The sequence below is a fragment of the Nipponia nippon genome, unplaced genomic scaffold (assembly GCF_047370975.1).
Source record: "Nipponia nippon isolate SJK-2023a ecotype South Korea unplaced genomic scaffold, ASM4737097v1 scaffold_2, whole genome shotgun sequence".
NCBI classification, from domain to species: Eukaryota; Metazoa; Chordata; class Aves; order Pelecaniformes; family Threskiornithidae; genus Nipponia; species Nipponia nippon.
In genome coordinates this window covers 57606040-57628658 of record NW_028262336.1, presented here as the reverse complement: position 1 = coordinate 57628658, position 22619 = coordinate 57606040, and the positions used below count along the sequence as shown (strand labels likewise).

The 22619-nt window shown below is 42.6% G+C and overlaps 1 protein-coding gene across 12 annotated transcripts in view; it reads left to right on the top strand.

Moving 5' to 3' along the window:
* JADE3 (jade family PHD finger 3) overlaps positions 1-22619 on the top strand; it is a 69165-nt gene that overhangs the window by 11676 nt on the left and 34870 nt on the right. For 5 of the 12 annotated variants that reach the window (XM_087758049.1, XM_087758050.1, XM_087758048.1 and 2 more), the window contains exon 2: positions 6874-6926. The exons of 3 other annotated variants lie outside the window; for them this stretch is intronic. The gene's annotated coding sequence lies outside the window, so the exon portion shown is untranslated. Of the gene's footprint in view, positions 1-6097; positions 6208-6873; positions 6927-18465; positions 18544-22549; positions 22561-22619 lie in introns of those variants that run through there. 4 more of the 12 variants (XM_087758052.1, XM_087758056.1, XM_087758059.1 and 1 more) reach the window with 4 other exon arrangements.

The following is a 22619-nucleotide window of genomic DNA, read 5'->3' as shown; positions in this document are numbered from 1 at the left end:
ATTCAGCAAGAAACAGTGATGCTGCTTTTAGCATTTGTGACTCTCTTGTGTGTGTGGTGGGGTCATGGGACTTGCTGCAGAGTGTATGAGAATGGCATGGCTATGCCATCAGAAACATAACATCTGTTACCATACTTTCAAAGTTCTCACACTTGGTGAACCGCTTTACTTTTTATTTTAAGATCTCCACTAAAGATATCCATAACTGTGCACAAATATAGTTGCATTAAATAATGGAAATTAGCTATGGGAAAAGATGCTTCTAGGTCATCTAGATTATTGCTTCTGAAACGTTCACTTGAGCCTCCCTTCAGAACATAGGATGAAATAGTACTGCCATCGCTCGGCTTTGGGCAGTGCACACAAGCGCATCTGTTTAAGGCAGGATGTACAAGTTGAATGAGGTGGGTTGACAGTTAAAATCCGACTGGCCAACATGAGGCTGTGGCTAACGGCAAGACGTGTAGTGTTCCCTTTCCTCAAGAACTGGATTCTTTTTTTTTTTTTTTCTCCATATCCTCATAAATAGCCTGGTTTTGCTGGTCTGTGGCTCACAGCCCCATTCTCTAGCTCCTGATAGTAGGTAGCACCAAAGTACGTTTGTTGCTATCTGCCTGTACCCCGTTCCAGGCTTTGTGGATTCAGGAAGCATCCTGCCAGTTCCCAATACTTTTATCCCAATTTAGCTCTTCTACTGCAGGCTTCTGCCACGTGCACTTGTGGTCTCTTTCTGCTACACCTCTGCATTGCAACGCGACTTGCCACAGGGAATACCCAGTCTTCGGAGAGAGGAGCATCCTGCACAAGGCTGAAGAAATACATCTCCTTAACATTTCATCCTGAAAAAGGGGAGGTTGTACCTGAGCTGGTGTGTGGTAACTGTCCTTGCATGCAGCTGTACGCTGTAGCATCCCTCGGTGCGTATACATCCCTCGGTCCCTGATGTAGGGAAGAAAGAGGTAAGGGTAGAATAGCTGCTTGGGATTGTTTTGCTCTCACCAACACGCAGCAATATGCGTGTGTACTATGGAGTAGCGGATGCACGGTATTTGCTGCTCCACAGCAACTTGTCTGTGTGGCTATGTGCAGTCCTCAGCGCAGACAGGCCGAACAAACCGCTTTGTGCAGTCCTCCTCTTTATACTCGGGTCCCATGTGTTGCTGCCTTGCCCTCGGGCCGGTTTGAGAAACGCTGAACTGGAGCATGTTGTCTTGGCAGCGCAGCTACCAGGACTCTTGTCCAATCTTTGTTTAAACGTCAAGAGCTGCAGCCTCCAATCCTTCCCCTGGGGACATGGACCAGCAGTTCTGACTGTCAGGATGTTTCCTTAATGCTAAGCCTAAATTTTTTTTTTTTTTTCTTAAATTTACCCCATTACATCTGATCTCTTACAGACCCGTGCCTTTGTTTCACTAATGTTAAGATCCTCCTGGTATATGAAGAATATAAACGACTTTGTGTGCACCTTGGGTTAGGTGTTTAAGTTAAATCCCGCGTGTGTGTCGGTCTTGGTAGCTTTTCCCTGTAAAGGCAGTTGTTTCAGCCCCTGCCTCGCTTTTTTGCATGTATATCTTAATTACATTGTGTAACAAGTAATTTCAAGCAACAAATAAGAAGTTTTGAGTGTTTTGCAGAATGGCTGGCGCTACACATGCGCTAAATAACTGCTGCGTTGGGTCACCATCCGAGTGCCTGGGGGCCCAGGACTTCAGAGCGTTTCATAAAACGGCTTGATGTTACTTGTTAGTTGCCTTATGAAACCTATCCTTCTAGACATCCTGCTGCATTGTTTGTCTGAAAATGGGGTAAGCCGCTGTGGGAAATTGTTTTCCCAGCAAATTTTAATTGGTTGCTGGGAATTACTAAGTCACTGGTTATTATTAAGAATAGGCTTGTTGCTGCGTAAAGGTGTAATGAAATATTTTTGTGACAGTGGAAGGAAGTGAAGGTGCTAGAGGGTTGCAGGCTTTGCCTAAATGCTTTCCGCATCTCTGACCTACCTTAAGGTGAGACGGACTATCTTTAGGTTTTTACAATGAGATTGTGAATTTATTCTGAATTACTTTTTTGACTAAGCCAATGTGGAAGAGAGGTAAAAATCGAGAAGCTGCTAGATACTCACTGTGGTTAGCATTGTTAGAAACTTGTGAAGAAGCAGCATCAGATCACATTTGTATTACAAGCAAAAATCCAACCCTGTTTGTTATGAATACTTAGCAAGGATTTTAGACGACTTTTCTTAAAGCTTAGTGGCTTTTTCTTTTCTACTTCTAGTCCCTGTAGGATAAGTATTGCCTGGAAGTATCTCTTCAGTTAAATACAATGGATACTGTTTTGGTGTTTGGATACTTGTTCCTATTATGATTTTTCCAGAACTGTAGGGGGAAAAGTACCATCACCTTCCTGCTTCATACTATAATTTATTTATAATCTTGAAAACTACTGGCTTTATTTCCTATGCTGTCTTGGTAGTATTAAAATCTTGATCTGCCTTTTGTAAGAGATCCGTGTAATGTCGCTGGTAGTCCATGGGGAGCTGGCTACATGTGTTAGATAACTGAAACAGTCTGTAAAAATTGGAAATTTGAAAATGATTTTCTAATACCTTTCCCACATAAGTAGTTGTTATATCCGTGGGATTATTTATTGTGAAGGAGATGTGAAACATCACACGACCAGCTTTCTAATTCACTCTTGAAAGACGTTTGTGAGGTGGGAATTGCGCAGTAGATGATGCAAGTTGTCAGACAACACAAGTTATCAGAAGCAAGCTAAGGAAATGTGGATTAGGTGAAATACAGGAATGTTTGCAGCTGCTGAGAAAACTGAGAGGACAGTTACTAATTAGCTTCAAACAAGACAGGTGAATTTGGTGAGATTTAAGTGGTCTCTCCTAGGTCCGGTATTAATTAATATTTGCCATTAGTGATGTGGGTGAAGGAATGAGGTCTCTGCTCATTAAATACCCGGATGAAACTGGGTGGAGTTACGTGTCTCTTTGAGAAGATTGTTTGAACTTACAGTTATTTTGCCAGATTGGAGGAGGAGTCTGGAAGGAGGGGTCGGATGGGGATGAGCAGGGGGCTGGGGGGCAGCTCTGCGGCGGGAGGGTTCGGCTGCCCACCTGCGGGCTGGGAGCGATGGGCCCAGCAGCAGTAACTGCTCGCGGCCAGGACATGAGGCAACAGTGTCGTGCTGTGGCAAAAGCCAAGTGCACTGGAGTTTGTACATAGAATTATTATCTGCGACTCGGATGACAGTAAAGGACATTTTTCTGTAACAAGAAAATAGTATTTTCCGTGTAGGGAAGGGTTCAGCCGGAAGACTTTGCCCAGGTTTGGGCATCACAACCTCATAGTGGTTTTGTGAACCAGCCCTAGAAAGGGTGGTGGAGAGCAGCAACTAGAAGGATCAGAAATGTAGAAAATGTGGCCTGTGAGCAGAGGGTGAAATTTAGGGTTTTATTTAGTCTGGAGAAAAGGCTAGGACATACTAACAAGAGAGTTAAGTGTAGTCTTCAGATGTGAAGTGAATTGTGTAAAGAAGAAAGGGGTGGTCTCTTCAGGGTCCAGTGCAGAGAGAGACCTGGCAAAGGGCTTGAGCCGCGTCAAGGCAGATATGTGCTTTAAGTGCCGGGGCAAGCTTTCTGGCAGTAAGGGTTGCGCAGAGTGGAAGGGGCTCGCCTGGAGAGGCTGCGGAGACTCTGTCATGCACAGCCTGAGCTCTTGGTCCTATCTCAGTGCCCTTTTCTGGGACCCTGGCAGATCTTTTTCTCTGTGACCGTCTTTTTTTGAAAATGGCAGTGCAGCATGTGGGACAGTTAAGGAGAGAATCACGAAGCGCTGTTTTCAGCCAGTGCAATTCTTGTTTTGGAGGCTTGGCTGTTGGTAAGTACTATGGTAAATTACAGAGGGAATGATAGTATAACAGTAGTGATAACTGCAAAAATAGGTCTTTGTTCCAAATGGCTTTCTGTTGTTAAAAGTTGTACTTTAAGAAATAAATCTTCCTGATGCTTTTTCCCCTGGTGACACTTAGTTTCCAGGCAGTATTTATGAAAAGCTACTGTGCATTTCTAAGTCTTGTTGTCTGTGTCTACATTTTCCTTTAGTTCCTATAATTTTTCTTTTGTTTTTTGCTTTTCTCATTCTCTGTGCCACAGTTGCTGTTGCTGCCCCGTTGCTTTTTCAAATGCACCCAGGGAGTAGAAATGCAGGGTCTGTTGGCATAGGGAGTGCGGAGAGGAGGGCGAGTGTCTCCTGTGCATTCGTTACCCGGCTCCTGAAGAACTTGCTGCTGATGGGGAGGTTGGGGGGTTGGCACCCTCCCAGGCTGGGGAACACTCTGCTGGTTTTTTACCTACTAGTGAAGAGCCCCCCGATCATTAATTTGAGGTGAATTAGTTCAATGTTTCTGAATCGATGTGTTAAGACTGGCTTTCCAGAAAGGGGAGGTGGGGGTGGTATTTTGTGGGGGTCAGCTGTACCTTTCATGCTATTTTGTATATTTGTACATTGTTGTGAAATAGGTAAAGTTGGTACTGAAGATTATGATTGTGTAGTGTAAGGATTAGAGAAAGAAGAGATTTTTAGTTGAACCTTTTGGTATTTCAGAGTTCATCTTGGCATTTAACTGAGCAAACAAATGTGTTTTTAATGAAGAGTTCAAAAATATATTAGTTTTGTGGTTCAGCTGGGAGGCAAAAGCTGTGGTTTTGTTCACACTTAAAAGTTGTAGGCTGTGTTGCATTTTAATGATGCCATTTGAGCTGCCACAACCAAGGCTTTGCTTGTGTTTCTACGGAAAACTTACATTAAACGAGTTCAGTCGGGACACTAAAGAATTATCCCATAGTGAATCATCTCATAAGAAAAATTTGTTCGAAGTCATGTTCGGAAAATTGATCCAGGCATTTATTCTTTTTTTTTTTTTACTCCATCTCTTCCCTTCCCCTCCCGCGCCCAGTGCATTTTGTGGGTGAGGCTCTTAGCATTTCTTAGCCGGAGGGTAGAGGCAGTGTTAATACCGGGGTTTTGCGGCAGAGCAGCAGGGAGTGGGCTTTTAAAGCGAGTCCCTCCGATCACCCCCGCGCGCCTCTCTCGGCTCGGCACACCGTGTTTCTGCTGTGCGGGAGCTGGGTCCCTCTGGATGGAGTCTGGAGGCTCCCGTCGATGCTCGTGCCCAGTGCGCTTCGTCTCCTGCTCGTGGACCCTGTGGATCGCTTCAGGCCGTGTGTGTGGTGGTGGCGGCGGTGGCGGCAGCAGAGCGTATCTGCTTATCTCAAGTTAAAAACCCAACCCACGGAGCGTGATGCGTGTTTCAGCAACCTTGGCTCCGGTACTGCTTTGATCTACAGGTTGTCTTGTGTTGCTCAAAATTAGTTGCTTAATGTGGGGTATAGCCAGAGACTGTCAAGGAGATGGGAAGAGGAAACTGGGACAATAAAAAAAAACCAAACCAAAAAAAACCAAACTGCACAAACACAAAAAAACCCCAAAGACAAAACCTTAAATCAAAGAAAATTAGCATAGCCAAAACTTTTAAATTTTGTAAGGTCAACATAGAGGAGCTATAATGTATTGTGTGTTCCCCTTCTCCCCCCAGCCCCGCCCGGCCCCGATTTTAAGGAAGTGTTTTCCTTTGATGCCACAGCCTAAGTTGAGCAACAATAGTTCTTAAGTAATAGGATCTGTGCCACTCCTGAGTGGATGGGTGGTGGTATCCTTTTCTTGTACTGCAGATGGGTGGAGAAGCAGAAATGTTACAGCATGGTGCTGACACTTTGGCCAGAAACCGCCTTATTTCAGTTAGAAAGACATTACCATCCCCCCTCCCCCTTTTTATTCTTTTTCTTCTGGCAGCGTATGCGGTTATCAGTTCCTTGGTTTTTACTTGAATTTCTGCTCTCTAATACTTTGTTCCCCAGCTTGTCGCGGTCCTGGTTTTGTTAGCTTTTTACTCTAAGGCATGGGGTGGACTGCCTGCCAGGACAGCCCCCGGTCTAACTGCTGGCGTCTCCGAGGAGGAGCGCTGCAACTAATCTTGGGTGTAACAACTTTAATGCTTTTGCCATGTCCATTACAATAGGACACAAGACGTACATGTGCGTGATCCTGCAGGAGGGGAATGCGGGCGGTTGGTGGAGGGAAAAATTCCTTCTATTCCCATACTTAATATTGCTCAAGGCTCCGGACTAGATTAAAAAGGGTGAGTAAGCAGAATCCCTGCCAGGGAAGTTGAGCTATCTGGGATTGTCAAGGAGAGGTCTGAAGGAATGTCTTGAGGAATTAAGACAGGAGCCACACGGAGCTTCCCCTCTATACTTATTTTTTATTTGCCCTCGTATGAATTTATAAGCATGCTCAGTTCATAGAAGACCCTTTAGAAGGAAGAAAGCATCGGTGTATTTGGAGAAATCGGCTCCTTAAGTCAGCTGAATAACCATGCAGCTACTTGAACATTTTGTTTTGTATTCCCAGAACAGGCTAGAGAATATACTGATTAAAGTTCTGTTTTGTTGATATTGGTAAAGTTAGTTCCCATTCATGTTAAGAGGATGACAGAGTCAACTTTGAGATTATTCTTACGAATTTTCTTTTAATTGTAGTACTTTGTGTGTTTATATTGTAGTATTGCAGTACCTGCAGCTGATGCATTTAATTTTTCCATATATTAAGTGAGAATTTTTCCATGTATTAAGTGAGAATTATGGAATTTAAGGGTTTATATTACAGAGGTATCATTTTCTTGGGAAAATTGCAATAAAAATATAATATACCCTTCACTTACTTGCCAAAAATTAAATTGTAGCTCAAACATGAAATGCCTGATGTCATTCCTACTACCTAAATAGCACTCCTTTCATTTTTTTAGGAGCTTGTGATGTCATCAGCTGAAGCGAAAACATCTACCTCATGACCTGGCATGTAAGTGAAGGAGGAACTGATATTTAAAAAAAAAGTGTGTGTTGGTGTTTACAATGTGTAAATTGAACCTATATACCTTCAGCATTCAGATATCACCTTTTAAATGAAAGCTTGGTGGATTTTAAAGGAATATAAAGTCTTTTAAAGGAGAGGAAGTCATAAAAGAAGTTGTTAACAATGAGGTTCCAGCCTGCAGAACTCCCTGTAATAATTTCAGTTAAAATCTATCTTGATGTACGCCGTAATGCTTGGAAGGCTGGTAGGCATAGACGGAATAATTTTATCTTACCACAATATTTACATGTGCTGCTTCTACTCCGTTTTTATTCTGTGCTTCTTTTCTGGATATAAATTTTGATAGTTGCGATGAATACATACTGTACACGGTGATACCCTTCCTAAAATTAAAAACGCTGGTTGTGCACAAGGTTTAGCTTCTTTTATGTACTCGGATACTTCGCAGTAAACTTCCTGCAGTTTTGTGACACTTCTATTTTTTTCCCTTAAGTAAGCAAAAATATTTCAATCCTCTGCAGAGGCGTTTTCAGAGATATTTTTTTTTTTTTTTTGTCCGCCCGCTCTCTGCCTTTCTTTTATGTGGCTTAAAGGATTAAAGTGCAGTCGTTGCTTTGAGGGGCTGATGTCAGCAGTGAGCTGGGTATTCCTAATTAGTGCCAACACCTGTACCTCATTATGAAGCCTCGTTGAAGCTGTCCAGTGAACCGAGGTAGCCGGTCTCTGTTGCATGTCTCTAATGTGATTATAAAGCCCTCTCCTGATGCAAGTTTTATTACTTATTCAACTTTTGGACTGATGTGGAAAGTGACGCTAAGCTGAGCCATTTGGCTGGCTACCAAAGATCATAGGGAGTGGCAAAGAGAAGGGATGCAGTCATCTCAATTTCAAGACTCCTGGTTCAAAGCTTGCTTCTGCTTTGACTGTTAAAAAAAAAAAAGGGGGGGGGGGGGAGGCAGGGGAAGTGTTCTTTTTTTTCTAGCTTTCAGTATCAGATACTCTGAATTTAGAGACCAGATCTACAGACTCCAGCTGGGCTCTGAACATCTGAGTGCAGTTGCTATTGTGCATAACCCATTGATTTTCTGCAAATAGAGCTTTGGCCTTGACTACTCTTGCACCATCCCTTTGTCTTCAAGGGGTCAGGGCTTAGCAATTCTTCTCTACACAAAACCGGCATTGGTCTCTCCTCCCACCTGATTCTGTACTGTTAGCAGGGCTACAATGTAATGTGCTTTCCCGTTGCAGCTGGAAAACACGACCTCAGAGAGATTTGACTAATAAAATGAATGGCTCAGATGAGGTAGATCGCAATCATGTTCGGGCTTTACAGACAAAAGTTTAAGCACAGTTACTTTTTTTCTAAGTAGTTTAAATAGGTTTTTAAGAGTTCATCTTACAGAATTCAAGCACGCGGTAACACAATGCTGGCTGCAGGTTTTGGGTTATTTCCCTGTGAGTGAGGAGAGAGACAGAATAACTTCAGATGTGTATCTTGGAAAGATTTGAGATAATAAACCTGTAAGAATTCGCATGAAAATACTGTGCTAGTTATCCAGATCTGGAGAAATGGAAGGAAATGGAAGTGTAGTGAATTCTTAAGCTTCAGACATGGAATTAAAAGTCTAAAGGATTGAATCTCTGCAGAGCAGAAGTCTTGGAGGGAGGAAAAAAAAAATAATTAAATAGGCATAAACTTTTGTGTGTTTTTCTGTATTAAATATCTGTTGGCTTACTCACATGTCACTTACCAGAATGTCTTACTGGTCAGCTTTGGGAAAGCTATAATTCAAGTTATTCCTGCTTTGTAAAAGTGCTAACCATCAAGCTATTATATATTCTGATTTTGGATACTTAGAAGGTTTTGGGTCTTGAGAAATTCTCACAGCCTGTTTGGTTTTGTGGTGGGGTTTTGGGTTTTCTGTTTTGTTTTTTTTTAAATTTATTTTTTTAATTTCCTTAGCTTAAAGTTGATCTAGCCATTTTTAAGTCCTTGCAGCACATGCTGTTTTAGGGTTCTCTTAGCTTTGCAAGCTTGACTGCAATATCTAGAAATGCAATAAAGCATTTGTTTGCAACTATGTATGTTGGTAGATATTCATGTTAGATTTAGACATGACTTACAGGAGTTGGGAATAGATATAAATAGGTGAGTCTCTGCTACTTTGTAGCAGATATTAAAAATGACAAGGAAAAAAAGGCAGAGTAACAGGTTTCAAAGCAGGCTTTTTTTTTGTAAAATAGTTCCTTAATAGCTGTATGAAACTCCAGGAGGTTTCACCAGTGAATTTAATAATGCTTAATGGTGATTTTAAGACTAAAGTGTTCAATGTATAGAAGGCGTACCTGTGCTTCCAGAGGCAATAAGGTAAGGCAGAGGCTGCTCTTTCCTTTGCGCAGGTTTGTGAGGTGCAGCAGTAGTTTGTGTGTGTGTGTGCGCACATGTGGATGTGCACATGCATGCATACGTTTCAGGTTGTTCCAGGATGCTTTTTGTTTCTCCTTTCATTCTTTTGGGCTCTCCAAAAGAAAATCCTGAATGGATAGTGCCCTAAGGTGCATGTAGGCTATATTTGCACACCATGTTTATTTGCTTTTTATTTAAAAATAAATAAATAAATATCGACTTTAACACACTGGGAATTATCTAATTTTTTATTTAATCATTTTGACCAAAATAGCCCTCTACAGTGAACAGCGATTAACAAACTCTTCAGGGCAACAGTATGTCAACTGTCAGAATCTCTGGTGGTTGTGCTCATCATAATCAGAATCTTGTCTGATAAACATGCTCATTTCAGTATTTACCATGGCCCTATAGGCCACCTATCTGATCTCTAGTCCACAGAGGTCAGGTTGGGAACTGGTATATTAAAAAAGTAAAATAAAACCCATCGCACAGAGGTGAATTGTTATGAGTAAGTCTGGTTTCAGATGAGCTCCCTTACTGAATTAAGCCAATTACTGTCTCTGATAATGGTCAACAGTGGACACCTAGGGAAAGAAAGCATTATAAAGCTCATATAGACTCTGTTTCTTGTAAAATTTTTACTTGGGGATTTCTGGCAGATTGACATGACATATTGTGTTTAATAGCCCTTGTCCTCCATTTGCCTAACTCTCTTCAGTCTGTTTACTTTTCAACCCCTGCACCATCCCGTAGCATTGAGTTTCTCTAAGTAATTTTGTACAAAATTATTTCTCCTCCCCAATGACTTTCCTTTGAAGCTTGTTCCATAACTTTGTGTGTCCCTGGTCTTCTGGGCCATGAGAAGCAGTGAGTAGTCTCTTCATCCTGTTCACTTCTTTTTGCCACTTGTGGCAGATCTCTTCTCTTCTGCATCCTCCTTTCTCAGCTGGGTAGTCTCAGTCTGTTTAATCTCTTACCCGAAAGCCATGGCACGCTTCCCTTAGAGCTGTAGTTGGAGGTTCAGGTTCTGCAAATACTTTTTCTCCAGTGGTGCCGGAGGAAGGGAGAAGATACTCCCTTGTTCTTAGCCCAAACGAGTGATCTACTAGTGTTGCTCATCCATAAAGCTTTCTCCAGGTGGCTCAGCGGGTGTAGCAAATGAAACCAGACAGGCTTGTATTGGTGCTTGTTGCTGTGGCTCTTGGGCCTTGCCAGAAGGATGCCTCTCTTGTATCAACGTGCAGCTCTCCGTGCTGTTCTCCTCCGACAATAGTTTCTGCTACAGCTGATTTGGGAATGCCCAAGGACCCCATTTTTAAAGGCATTCGATTAACGTGTGCGTGTTCATCTTCTTAAGACCTTTCAGAAGTGTCCCACAGGTACTGTGGCACGGCTGTGCGTGTATTAACTGGGAGCCATAGCTGGCGCTGCGGGAGGCAGCAGTGCTCAGGCTCCCCTGTGGGGACATCCCCGGGAGCGGGTGGACCGTGCCCGAGCTGCTCCCGCGTCACAGCTTCAGTGTGAGCAACCGGTCACTTCTGCTGTTGCAGAGCTGGGGGGGTGGATGGTGGAAGAAGAGTCTCAGGTGGCTTTATTCTGCTGCGGCCTGAGCACAGGTTCAGTTGTGCCTTCTCTCAGTTGCAGAGCCCCTGGTAACTGATACAGCTGCAGCCTGCCCCGTGCCCTGCAGCTGTGCAGGGTAAGAGCCTGCAGAGAAGGAGGCTTCTTTACAGGTTTATAAAAACCTCACTGACCAAATGGAGTTGCATGTACAAAACACGTCGGCTGTGCAGGTTTTGCATTGCGTCATGGAGTCGTAGGAGTGACTCTGCTGTAAAGGTGTTTTTGTTTGTTTTGTTCAGTTTTATAGTTACATTTTTAATCGTAATCTCTCCTTTTCTCTCCCTGTTTCTCAGCAGAGATTTTATTACTGCTCTTGACAGCATGGGATTAAGGTGCAGCAGCTGCAGCATGTTGTGGGCTCTTACCTAGGAATAAAGATGTGGTGAGACACCTCCCTACTTCCACGGCTTGTAGGCATTTCCCTTCTTCCCAGTACAGGAGCGGAGAGTGGACAGAGGGACTTTGGAGTCATATTCATTATATCGCACCCCCACAGCTTGGGAACGTCAGCTGTGATAGTTCCTTATCCTCATAGGATGGAAAGGATAGTATTTTCCTGTACTTTCTGATTCCACCTATTCAAGTACCAGTGCTGTTTGTGATCCACCCTGTGGGGCGGCACCTTTTATCCTGTGCCAAAAAAAGCCACCTCCATTTACTCACTCGGCTTCAGCACAGCTCAAGTAGGACGTGCTTTCCACTAGGAACAGTAGAAGGGTGGTGGTCTAGTCTTACTCATTTTAATCTTGTTTATTTAGTCAATGGGGAGGAAGAAGAAGCAAGAATTTAGAGGAGTGTTAATGGTCAGTCCTGATCAGTGTGTTGCCTCATTCAAAAAATATGTAAATACTTCGGCTTTGCCTTGGCTGTTTGATGAGAAATTGAACCTTACATGGTCTTTAGGATGCATCTCTTGACTGCTTTCTCAAACAAGATGTGGCATTTTGGAAACCTTGGGAAAGTACAATCGTCCTTTGGTTCCCCTTTCCAGGGCGGTGTCAGCCCTCGTGGACAAGTTCACGATTTATTTTGTCATCGCTACACCTTGCGTTACGACAGGAAAAAAATAGTAATTTTTCTTTTTGCCTCTGCTCTGTATTTAAAAATGGACAAACTTCGGTTGGTCACAGTATCTCTTTCACAATGTCTTCTCCCACCTCAATTTGGTGATAAACCCGGAATGCTATTTATGTTTTTATAAATCTCTCTTAAATCTGTCTGACTAAAAGAACCTTCAGTGTCTTTGGTTGTAGCACATAACATTAATTGTCTGGCCATTAAAATTTAAATTAATTAGTTATTAAGACAAATTTTGTTGTCTTTTTTTAAAGTTTTTTAAACTAAAAAGAAGTGCTTTAACAAATCTTCTAGTAAATTTTTGCTCATGTTTTGATATTTTGACATGGAGAACTAAAATAATAGTGCAACCACATATAAGTGTCTCGTGTGAAATGCTACAAAATACAGTAGGATGTCAGTATTCAATCAATGATTTGGGATATTCCAAATATTATTTTGAGTTCTGGCTGTGACAGTGCATTCCCTTTAATTGTTCCTATCCAATGATCACCTCAGTGCCCTTTTTTTTACTTGAGGAAAACTTCATCATCCAGAATGTTTATTTTCAACTTGTAAATGAAAACCATTTCTTGTCAGATGAGGAAAGAAATTATTAACTTATTGTTTTCTATAGGAAAATACTTGTGTTCTTGCTTTCCCTTATCCTTTAAGTAGAATATAAAGACACAACTTGATTTTTCTGTCTTTTGCAATCCTTTAGGTTTTGTTAGTGATGCAAAACTTTGCAGCAAAGCGGTTAGCCTCTTCAGAGCTTTATAAGCAAGAAATAAATGAGTCGAAACAGATAAAACATTTAATGCAGGCTGCTGTTGTTGATTCTTTTATTATTTGAGATGTAGAAAAAACCAAACCAAGAACAATGAAACGTACTTTATTAGCAAGTACCAAAAAATTAACTGATTATTTTAAGCGAGTATCTTGTAGGATATGAGAGCTGTTGCCTGTGCTATTAATAGAAGAGTTGTTTTTCTTAATCCCAAATAGTGCATGCGTTTCTAGATCCTTCCTTCCTTTGATAATGTTTCCTGCCTGTGTTCCTACCTGTGATACTAGTTCCTTACCTGTGTTTTGTCATGAAAGCAGGCATTAGTACAGCTGGAGAGCAGTGAAACAGATACGAGTGGGCAACTGCTGTGAGCATCAGACAGATAGGGCAAAGTGGCAGCTTCACTTGGACTAGTGTAATACTACTTATTGCCTGATTTTCAATTAAGTAGTGATGCGTCTGGGTTTTGGTTCTCTTTTTTTTTTTTTTTAACCACCGCCACCTCCCCTTTCTGTGGTGCAATTTCATTGCTGTACAAGAGCACAACAATACTTAATGACTTAGTGCATCACAGGGATTTTTCTTCTGTTCGACTCCGCGTGTGCATCAGCAGGAGGGGCAGCGAGTGGCGAGGCTGCTGGATATGCGCTTGGAAGACCTGGATGCAGCTGCCTGCTTTGCCGGGGGCTCCCCGCGTGATGTATGGCTGCTCCGCGCCGCAGCTCTGAAATGTCAGGGCTTTCAGTGCTTGCTTAACATGAGCTTATCGTGAGAGTAGGTACGGTAAAGACTGCAAAACACTTAGAGCCAAGGTAATGTGAATCATACCAGTTCTTAAAATAGAAAGCCCAGCTAAACCCTCTCTGAGGTTTTTCTGCTCAGTCATATTGGTGAAGCGTGTGCGTGCTGCTCCTGTTTCTCACCGGCACTTGGCACGCCCGTGACTGCAGTCTCCTTGCAGATGCAGTGCATGTGGCCATCTTTGGGTGTCGAACCCCCTGGGGGAGCTCCCAGGCAGCCGGCTCCTTGTTTACCCGGCTGAGCACTGGGTGTAATGAGCTGGTACTGGTCCATTTTGAGTAGCACTATGTCCACACCAGTCTCTCATCAAAGCAGACGTTGTGCTTAGCTGCGTCTTTGTTGAGTAAGTACACGTGGGCTTGTGGGTTGGTTTTCTTTATTTTTCTTTTGCCCCTTGGTTATTAGATGCCTCAGAGTTAATGTCAGGTACGAGTTTTCTTCTGGGGGAGCCCTGTAAAAACAGACAACACGCAACCAGTAACTGTGTCTCCCCTGCTGAGCGCTCTTTGGAGCGAACTCCCTGAGCGCGCAGCCGGGGTAGGTGCTTTTCCATGGTGCTTGGTGCACGCGCGTAGTTAGAGGGCTGTACGCAAGCTATCCCTTCCCTCCTGGGGGTTTCCTTCAGGCATCAGTTAGCTGCTGCGGAGTTTCCAACAGCCTGACAAGAGATGGTTTGTTTGTGTGACACTGGCTTGAAACAAGAGCTGTGATGGCTTCCCTCCGGCGACATGGCGCTCCTCCCTGCCCTGTGGGCCTGCCTGCCCTGACAGCCACCTTGGCCTCGGGCATCCACCCGCTGCGTGGCAGCCGAGATGGTGGCGCTCCGCGGCCTGCCTGTGTGTTTAACACCACCGTGACTTTCCTGCTGGGAACTCATTCCTCATTTCATGGCACTGGGGGCTCTGTCGCTCCTCCAGAGAGGCCTGCCGGTGGTGAGGTGGGCCCAGCCGGGGCGGGCAGAGAGGGAGCGCCGGTGGGGCATCGCGCCCCCTCAGCCCTGCGCAGGCAGCGACACCGGTGCCCTGCTGAGGGCAGTGGCTCCCGTTCCTGAGGGCCATGCCCTCCTTTTAGTATCTCCCCGGGGTGGGAGCGATGCTGGGAGGTGGGTGAGGAGCCGGGCGGTGGGTGAGGAGTGCTCACTGGCCCGTGGCCGGGCATACGCAGCTCAGGCGTGCGAGCGTGGTGATGCCAGGCAGCGCCGGCCTGGTGGTTTCAGGGGAGGAAGGGCTTTTTTTCTTCTTTTCTATTTTATTTTGAAAGCAGGCTTTCGCTCAAACTCAATATGGTATTTTGAGGGAAGTAATTTTTTTTTGTGTCCAAATCTTTACTGCTGTTTTAGGAAAACAATAGTTCTGTTAATAAACAGCTGGTGTGAAAACAGGGTTGTGTTCAGGAGCAGAAAGTAATTATGAGGACTGAAATAGAGAGGAGCAGAACCACGTACGTATTGGTGTATTTGCTTGAATTAATGACAGTCTCATGCTTTTTATTTTTTTAAATTGATTCTGCCCAGATCGGTATCGTCTTCAGGATCCTAATGCTAAAGCTGCAAGTGTTTAGTGGGGAGAAGTATTTCCATGTCAGCCTGGCCCACCTGGCTGCTCTGTGTACAGGCCAACACATGCAGCTTGCTTCAAAGACAAAAATAAGGCTGCTCGGTCACCGCTGGGTGTCGAGGAAGCACAAGGAAGATTTAATTTCTTTCTAGCCTCTTGGAGAGTTTCTGTTGAGGTAATGGTGGTGCTGCATGTTGCTGGTGACTTGCTCTTCTGAGAAGGATTTCTGATTTTTAACAAGCTGCTTGGCATGAGGCGATTTAGCTGAAGGCCTCTGGTGGAAATCTGTCCCCCCCGCCCTTGCGGTGGGTCAATGCATGGGCACGGCACTGGAAATTAAAAGATGCGCTTCTGCTTTCAAGGTAGGAAAGGCAGTTGTACTTGGGGTGTGCTGTATTTTATTGTATCATCAAAGTATGTTATAAATGTGAAGTAGCATCGCTTACCCTCTTTTTATACTCACAAAGCAAAATGATGGGCATTAAGTGCTTTGCACTAGACTGAATGATGAATCGTCATCGTAGAAGGGCACACAAAATGATGTCAGGGTTCCCTTTTGGCCCATAATCCACAAATGAATGCAGGAAGGGATTATATTTGGGGTTTCTTCGTCCTAGTTTTATAATCTATCAGCTGACTTCAGTCTAGAATTTAACTATTTCAGGGGATAAGTCATGCTGGAAGATGATATTTTGGACTTCTTTTTTTTTCTCATTTTCAAGCCCATGGTGACCTTGTGGTAGCTGCCAAATGGCCTTATATAAAAAGGTAACATATAAGGAAAACAGAGCTCGAGACTACATCTAATTACTATTGCACTTCATACAGACCCATGTTACTAGACAGATTTCTGTAATATGCAGTTCCTTGCCTACTAAAATTATTTATTTACCTAATGACAAAGGAAGTGGCTGTTGTTGGTAGTGCTGCTTCTAAAAACCAGTGCGTTCCTCCTTTGTTGAATTACAGATTATTATGTTGACTAAGACTTAGTATGACATAGTAGCAAGAAAAGTTTTATTTTGTGGTAGGCCCAGTACAGTCTTCAGAGAATAATTCAAGAAGATTTTATTTTGGGGGTGAGGGGAGGGTAGGATAGATGTGGTCACTCTGTTACAGAGTTCTTAAGTGGAGTAGGGTTATAGTACTAATTTTTAAAAATTTTCTGGTTAGAATGAAATAAAGAAACAGTGTTACATTTTTTTGCCGAACTTCCTTTTCTGTGAATTGCTAACCTTTCAAACCTTTTCACTGCAGCAAATATTGCTAACCCAAGTTCCAAGTGGGTGTTTTTTCCAGTTTATATAGCTTTTTTGTGAGATTGGATAGGATATTAAAAAATAATAATAAAAAACCCAAACGTGAGTGATCTCTCTTCCTCTAGTTATTTGAAAGGTTGTATTAACTCTACTCATATTTCGTAATTTCCCTGGCAGTTGACTATGAAATTTGACCTATTTAAATGGGTTTACTGTACTACATTTCCTGGAGACCTTTCAAGATAATTTGCTTCCTAATCTAAATTTAACAGTTACATAAACCACATTTTGGAGACTTGGAAATTTCTACCTACTGGCTCTGCCTTTTTTTTTTTCTGTAGACAAGCCATATTATAAAAATGTAAGTACCGAATTTTAATCCGAGATTTGCATGTAGCTTGTAATTTGGTTTTCATTCATAGATGCTGTTTTTCTTTTTAATAAGATAAAGTAGGTTATTTTTTGTCCCACTTGAAAGTTTCCTTAGTGCTGTGGCCAATTCCATTTTTGTCAGTCTATTTTGAAATGTGAAGAAATAAAATCTCACAGGTCTAGGATGTATTTGCATTACAGTTCCTTGAATTTCTTGGTTGCCTTTTCCTTCTGTATAGGTCTTAACAGGTATCGAGTAGTGTGTGGATATGTTTAACCTTTCTCTGCAACAAACTGAAGGCAGGAAGGAAGGACTGCTACTCCTTGGAGATACTGTTCTGTTCAGAAATCTTGGCTGGATTTAAAGATTCATTTTGTACGCTTGTCACTGATGTCTTGCCTAATATGCTGTGCAAATTCAGACTCTGAGATACCTCATCCTTCTTTCCGCTAACTCTGTTACTGATGAACTGTGCTGAGGAATGTGTCAGAACAAGAGGATAAACTTAATAGTTTATTCGGTAAATTGAGTTGTTTACTCCGACGCAAACTGAAAAGGGAAAAATGTTTGTTGCTGTTGTTTCTGCGGGTGTTTGAAATGGGTTTTTGCTTTGAATAAGGCTCTGAAATTTTGTTTAACTGTCTGCTGTTTACATATGCTGCTTGACTGATTTCCCCCCCCCCTCCTTTGAGTAATGCATGGTAACTAGCTTTTCAGAAATGGGAAGTGCCTTAAGTCAGTGTAACATTGATTTTCCTCAGGGAGAGGTGAGAATGGTGGTAGAGGGAAGTGGCTGTTTCTGTGCGAATATTTGTGAATAAGCAAAAGGGAGCAAACATAATTTAGAAATCATTAATTACAAAACATCTCCCCTAGATTTTTAGAAATATCAGTGTTATACTTTTAGTCAGTTTCCTGCACATGCTGGCTGATATATTGATTACTCTTAGCTTGGGAGCCATGTTTAATTTCAGCCCGGTGAGTGCAGGATGGCTTTTTTCCTGGTTTTCCTTGAAAGTGCAGTGATGTGCTGGATCCAGCATCAGTTTTGGCTCCTGGGCAAAATTCCCAATATGGGCAGCAGTGTTCTAGAAGCCAGGGAAATGCTGGCAGCCTGATGTTGCTGCCTGTGGCTGAGAAGAGTGTGTTTCCTGGGGTTATTTTTGGTTGAACACCCAAAGGGTTCAGGGCATCTTGACCTGCGTTTGGGTGTTTAGGTGACAGCAAGGAATGAGGCCGATTTCTCTTTTTTAAGTTGTGGTTCTTGTCTTAAGCTGTTGTGAGCAGATCAGGGATATGCCTGCAGCCGTGGCTTGACAAGTCAGAAATGTGACAGGTGTGGAATATGGTTGAAGTTTAGGAACTGTTGTGGTAATTGATATTAAAAATGATGCCAGAAAATGTTCCATTGCAATAATTGCCTGGAGAGTTGAGTATGTTTTTGCTTGTGACATGGTGATTTCTTCATGTCACTCCTGTATTTTTTAATTTTCGTTTAAAAGATCCCGGAGGGTGAGCATCTTTGGAATTTGTGTATGTTGTCATACAAGCGATCAATCAATCAATCGGCTGTTAGTCCTTCTGTGGATTTAAAAGGGGGGGGGGGCAAAAAAAGCTTTAGATCAAGGCGTGTTATGTTCTTACTTTTAATGATCATTTTTAAGGTAATCTGTGCTTGACCATAAGACTCGAGCATATTTTGAATCCACAGCCAAAGCACTCCTACCTTTTAAGGTAAGTGACTCTGTGACTGGGAAATAAGGGTTTTCTTGGGGCTTTTTGGGGGGGGGTGGAGCCATTTGCATTTTTAGCTCCGCAACAACATTTCGGTGTTGAGTTGCTTTACACTCCTTGTTTTTCTTAGCTTGTACATTGGAACTGCTAGAAAGTTTAAACTTCCTAAACTAAGTTCTCAAAATTCGGACAAAAAGTTTGACGTGCACATTCGCAGAATGCCTAGATGAAGATAAAGGAAGTGGAAGGAGGCTGATGGTTTTAGCTGCTTGCTGTACAGTGTTTCCATCATGCCAGCTCATCTTTTCTTATCTCTTTTTTTCTTTGTAAGTAGCATCTATTTGAAGATGTTTTCTAAATCTCTTTTTGAACTATTCTGTGGAAAAAAGTATTTCTTGTCTGTTACAAAAATTTACTAACTTCTTCATTTCATGTGTAAAAATAATACTATTTACTTGATTCTCTTTTGGTGTCGCCACGTGCCATTCATTATAACTGGTACTCTGAGGCAGGAAAAGGGCACTGGCAATCTCATGAATTTACTTCTCACCTTTTCATTAAGTCTTGATGCACATGTTAAAAAAAAAATTGTGTTCCTTTATTCTAGGCTTTATTGTCATGATAATTTTCAGCAGTGAAGTTAGAAAAGGGGCAAAGCTAGGATATATGAGAGATTGTACCCATTTCTGTGGGATTTTTCATTCTGTTTGTTTGGTTTGGGTTTTTTATATGCGTGGGTTGCCCTTTCTTTCTACATTTAGCCCTTTTAGGGATATATGTGTGTGTGTGTGTGTGTATTTTTATTTTAACTTCTTCACAGTGCTTTGCAAGTGAAAAAACATAAATGTGATGGAAGAAGCAGGAATTGAGGCACAGGGTTGCTTGCAGCCTTGCTCTGGACCGTATCACTTCGCTAATAGTATCGTTGTCTGAAGCTGAGGGACAAACTGGAGGGTGCCGGACTGCTTTGGGGGGAATGGGTCTGAAGCTGGGAAAGGTTGACATTGGTTTCCATGTTGTCAGGTCTGGCTTTGCATCTCCTGTCTTTCTGAACTGAGCGGCTGCCGATTCTTCCGCATTCTGCAAAGGCAGGTGAAGGAGTGAGATGGGAGCTTTACCACAAAGTGGGTGTTACTTTGGGATCCCTCTGGAATGGCTAGGGAGCGGAAACACTGTTAGCGAGCCTTTCTGCTGAGCCCTCAGGCTTTGGGGTGGAAGCGAGCTGGAAGCTCTGTGGCAGTCCCAGTGTATGCAGAGGTACAGCAAAGGAGTCTCCTATTGGAAACAGAAGTGAAGCCCCCGGCAGAGGTGGTCCTGTTGAATGATGCTGAGGCTGTTACTCCTGCGTCATGTGGGGGCACGTGGTGAACTTGTAGCATGTTGGTCACTTTAATGACCTGTCTTACTGAATGCAGCACACCTGTGATTTGTTGTAGCTCTGTGGGCTCTTATTCACTGTTGTTGTGGTTAATATTACTGCAAGAAATCAGGCAAGAGTCCAGTACTATTACTATTGAGGGCTTTTACCCTGAGTATTTCTTTTTCTGTTTCTGTCTGCTATGATGGAGGTGTAAATCTCTTGCCTGAGCTGCTACAAATCCACTTCTCAAATAGAACTTTTAATTTTATTTTATTTTTTTTAGTTTTGGTTTGGTTTTTTTTTCTTCTGTGGAGTTGTTGGCAGAGGTGTGCTTTCTGTTCTGAAGTTTTTGTTACACTTGCCATTTCTGTGTAAGCTGCCTTTGAAGTAGCCATCTCCTCTCTGCTTTCCCTGTTGCCCAGGCAGAAGTCCAGGCTTTCTGGGTGTTCCCTCCTGCAGTTGGCTCTCTCAACCTCATGTTTGACCCTGCTTTAATTGAATGTTCATGTTGTGCTCTGCAGATAGCCGTCTTTAGTACAGAGTGAAAAGGTTTTATTGCTACATGTTTATATAGACTGTAAGAGATGAGAATCGCCTGCCATAAGCTTTCAGCACCTTTTAACAACTGCTCAAAAATTCATCTGAACATAAAAACAAAGCAAGCAGCAAGCACTTGCATTTCTTGTTAAAACATGGAAGTGAGGAATACTGCTCAGCACACCTAGATGCATCTTTTCATTGTCTCCCAAGGTCTTGTAACATGCCCGATAGTCTGTAAGACAAGGCTGCTTGGAACTGAAGACTGCCAGCAGAGAAGGTGTTGCCATGGCCAGAACCTGCTCCTTTTTAGGGAGGGTTATATGGAGGCTGAGTTTGGCTGCTGGAGTACAAGCTCTCAAATAGGCAATACCATTTCATTTGCTCTTGATTCAAGTCCATGCTTTTAAACTTCATGAGTTGGCAAAATGAAAGCAGTCTCCTAGCTCTCCCCTCACTATCCACCAGTTAACTTAAAGTCTGGTGCCCCCAAAACACGTACAAAGACAAGCCCTTCTGGCCCAAGTGCCTTCTACCTGTTAAACAACTTTTGCCTAAGAGATTCATGGCAGTTTATTCATCTGACCAGTGCCTGCAGAAGCCACCTTACGTTGCTAGCTGGAAGTGAAGTCCTATGGTGGTTTCGGTATTTTGTTTTTGATGTCGCTCTTCTGTTGGACACTGGTCCTTGTATGTAGCGTGGCTGCCTTGCCTCCCCAAGGTTGCTTGAGTTGTGAAAAGGTGAATTAATGTGAAATTGTTATGTAATGGGAATTTATAGCTTGCTTAAGTGATAAAAATGACACCTTCTGATGTCCTGTCCTGTTGACCACTGTGTCTGTCTGTCCTACCACCAGGTTAAATACCTGACTCAGAAATTCTGTATCTACGTGCTTGAAAACTGCACGCATCCCTTCCTTTTTCAACTTCCAGGAGTGTGGGCCATGTCCTTTTATAACAGATAGGTCAAAAGGATTGTTTTAAACTTTGAGTGATCATTGCATTTAGATTCAGTAAACTCACTCTCTTAAATATAAAGGCTGCTGAAAATTTCCACTAAATTTAACACTTGTGCTGCAAAGAATTCAATTACATTCAAAGCCTTTGGACAGGCTTCTCTTATTTGGAAATCTTGTTTATCCCATGGTCTTTGGATAATCTCAAGACCTGTTGTACAGTAACTAATGCGGAGGGTTTATCAAATGGGATATTTAGCTGTGTTGCTTTTTTTAATGGCATGTGGTTTTGTTTAAGAAATGAAGCTGCTTAGGTTTCAGGTGTGGCCAGGCTGGCACTTCTAATACTGCAGGGATTTCAGGCTCAGCTGTCTGTAACCTACTTGTGCCTACCTTCTGCTTTAAAAAAAAAAAAAAAAAAAAAAAAGTTGTCTATTCTTGCAGAGTCATTTTTTACTTCTTTTCTCTAATGATCTGCTCATTCAATCCATTAAAAAGATAGGGGTGATTTTCATTTACTGTTATTAATTGTAAACTGTTACTGGTTCTTATTTAACAAATGTAACATTGAATATTATAGAATGGTAGGACTTATAAGAATGTGTATGGATTTCTGTTGGCACTTGTTTAGAGTATATAGCTGATCACTATTTTGATCTTTTATTAAGTTGCGGTGCAGAATTTTCTTCTTCCCTGTTCTCTGTATGCATTACCTGTTCAAAAATCAATTTCAAAAAGCTCAGTACCTTTTTTTAGTGGAACTGGTACAGAGCCACGGAAGTATTTCTCAGTGATACCCTTGATCACTTCTCAAACTTCTGAAAACCACATTTCTTGTGAACTAAGGGGTGATCAGGTGATTTAAATTAAGTGACATCAGTCACCATTTTCTGTGATTGTCCCTATTTAAAAATCTGCCTTTTGTTTTGCATGGATACCTTTGAGTTTTTTTGCCTTCCCCCCCCCCCCCCCCCCTTCTTTTTAAGGTGAGTTATATTTCTAAATCCTTGCCTTGCTGTGCATCCACCTTATTTCCTGGCCTCCACCCTTCTCTCAGCTAGCGACTGCCACCATGGCAACTCTTCCTCTGGCTGAACAGATGGGACATTGAGTCTCCTCCGAGAGCAGAGCGCCGCTCACGCCCTGCCGGGAATCAGCTGGCAGGTTGTAATCCTTTCTGCAAAAATTAAAGCAAGGTCTGCCCAGCAGAGGCATGCTGGTTT